Genomic DNA, 2771 nt, shown 5'->3' with positions numbered 1-2771 from the left:
TTGCAAGCAACTCACACTCCTTGGTCCGTGTTTCAAGACGGGCTGTAGAGAGCATTGAATAGGAAGTTGAGGTCAGACAGGCAATCAAGATCAATTTATCTCATTTTGTTTAGAATCAACAAGAAGAATTCCGAGGAAAACTTCTGCTCGATTCATTAACAAGATTTGCCAAAAGACGACAACTACACTACTCGGTAGCCGAGAATATAATATCAAGGCATTGAGTATGGTAACGCTCACTCCAGTTCCCCTTCAACAGTTTCACGTACTTTTCACTCTCTCTTCAGAGTGCTTTTCAACTTTCCCTCACGGTACTTGTTTACTATCGGTCTCGCTTTATAATTAGCTTTTGGAGAGACATATCTCCAGCTTCGAGTTGCACTTTCAAACAACTCTACTCATAGGAATGAGCCATTATGACTGGTATCGAAAATGACCTTTACAGGATTTTCACCTTCTTTGATGCTACTTTCCAGTAGACATCAGGACAAATTCACCAGTCTAGCATCAAACCATACCGGACACCGAGAAATGTTGCCATTTCTCTTCCCGATGAGCTTTTCCCTGTTCATTCGCCATTACTAAGGGATTCTCAGTTGATTTCTTTTCCTCCCCTTACTGATATGCTTAAGTTAAGGGGGTTCTCTCGCCCAATTCAGGTTATGTAGTTGATTGTCTCTTAATTGGTTCACTGACCAATATGAGACAGAAACCGATTCAGCAGTTTTGTTCGCTACTACTATCAAACACAGGTCGAAGTTTCCATTCAGTCATTAATTCCAACTTTCAAATGTTGTTGTTTCAGCTTTCGCTTACTAGAAGCAACATAATACTCGCTGCAATACAGACCTCGGGAAACCCTCACCGTGAATAAGGTTCACTCACATATTTCACTACATTTTGCGTGGGATTGGAGATGAGGCTACTCGTTCTTGCTCAGTACTAGGCTGAAAATTAACGAAACTTCGTTACAAACGTTCACATGTTGATGTTTCCGCTTTCGCGTACTCGAAACAACATAATACTAGTCTTTGTAATTTAGTTTCATAATTTCAACTGTTCTCATGCAGAATTTTTGCTCATTCTTATCCCAAATTTTGACCTGGCTACTAGTTACACTCCTTGTACTTATTGCAAAATGACCACAAATTTCAACAGCTTTCACATGTTGCTGTTTCGGCTTTCGCTTACTACAGTCAACATAATACTCGTTGCAAAATAAGTGCTCGGCATCTGCAATTTTCCAAAGACGAAGTTTCGCCAGTTCAATTTTCGCTCGCCAATTATGGCTACTAATTCACACGGTACTGAGCTCAACAACATTAAATTTGTTCAGCAAGACTTTCACATGTTGATGTTTTGGCTTTCGCCTACTAGAAGCAACATAATACTCGTCTTGTTAGCTCATTCAATGAGAATAGCTTTTCCCGTTGAGAATTTTTGCCTTCAATTGGCGTTGTAGTGAGTTTGGCTACTCAGATCACCAAATACTTGTGACAATTCGAACCAGAAATGTTTTCAATTTTCACATGCTGATGTTTCGGATTCAACCTACTAGAAGCAGCATAATACTTGTATTCAACAATTTCTGTATCAAATCCCAGTTTTCTCTGGTGCATCTTTGCCAAACTATTCCAAACTGCCTGAGTCTGAATACCAATTACAGGTACTAGTAAATGCACGTTACTAAGGACTATATAGTTCTAGGTTACTGTACACAACGACGTTCACATGTTGATGTTTCAGCTGCCGCTTACTAGAAACAACATAATACTTATCGTGCATACCTTTCCATAACTTGTCCTTTTCAGATGCATTAGTTTCCCTTTGTCTTGGCTTCTACAGTCAGACTGGCTACTAGTAACAGCACAGTACTAATCACATATCGTTCTACAGTTTGCAGACAACTTTCACATGTTGATGTTTCAGCTTTCGCCTACTAGAAACAACATAATACTCGCTGTATACATTTGTAGTTCTCTATGTAACTTTCATGTGAAGAAGTTTCGCCAGTCTTTTTGACTGTCTCAAATCTGAGTCATGCTTAGGCTACTAGTTGCTTCATAGTACTTATCGCCTCGAGATCATTGAACAAAACTTGATTTTCACATGTTGCTGTTTCAGCTTCCGCTTACTAGAAACAACATAATACTAGTCTCATTAAGTTCCGTCTCTTTGCAATTTTCTTATGAAGAAAATTCGCCATCACAATGACTCCAGCAGTTCTTGATCAAGGAATGCAATCATTGATCAGAATGCTATTATTTGAATCGGTTCTGCTTTAAGTGTTCCAATTTTATTGGAAGCACCAACAATAGAACATCAATGTGTTCAATCGAGAGTTATATAACCCTGAATCGGACGCAGTCAACAGCCGAAGCCGAGACCGCCTTTTGCGTTAGAGAGGTCGGTAAACAAATCTTGCGATTCATACCGAATTAACACATATAGCTGTGCTCCTCTTCGTAAAGCGAGCCAAGTGATCCCCTGTTGAAGGATGTATTTGGACCAATCTAGTAGCATTTGGTTTCCAACAAGCTCTCCCAAGTTAGCTTACTTATTGGGCTTTTCAACCAATTCGGTTGGCTACAAGCATCATCAAAGTACTAGCCACAGTTTGATCGCAAAATTCTACGACTTTCACATGTTGATGTTTCGGCTTGCGCTTAGCCTACTATAAGCAACATAATACTAGTCATATCATAGAGCGTGATCAGCTTGTGACGTTCTCATGATGAAGTTTCACCAACAGTGTCTCACTTCGAGCTTAA

General features: G+C 39.7%; 1 non-coding gene and 1 pseudogene across 1 annotated transcript in view; both read right to left on the bottom strand.

Moving 5' to 3' along the window:
- Positions 1-664, bottom strand: part of LOC142358113 (large subunit ribosomal RNA) — a 3522-nt gene extending 2858 nt beyond the window's left edge. Inside the window, exon 1 of the ribosomal RNA XR_012761759.1 lies at positions 1-664. This exon is cut by the window's left edge and continues 2858 nt beyond it. This is a non-coding gene — a ribosomal RNA (large subunit ribosomal RNA).
- Positions 665-2347: 1683 nt separating this feature from the next.
- Positions 2348-2499, bottom strand: LOC142358112 (5.8S ribosomal RNA; annotated as a pseudogene).
- Positions 2500-2771: the final 272 nt, after the last annotated feature.

Source organism: Convolutriloba macropyga, unplaced genomic scaffold (genome assembly GCF_964194025.1).
Source record: "Convolutriloba macropyga unplaced genomic scaffold, txConMacr16.3 SCAFFOLD_2955, whole genome shotgun sequence".
Taxonomy (NCBI): Eukaryota; Metazoa; Xenacoelomorpha; order Acoela; family Convolutidae; genus Convolutriloba; species Convolutriloba macropyga.
The sequence above is the reverse complement of the archived record's forward strand: the minus strand, read 5'-3'. Positions and strand labels throughout refer to the sequence as shown.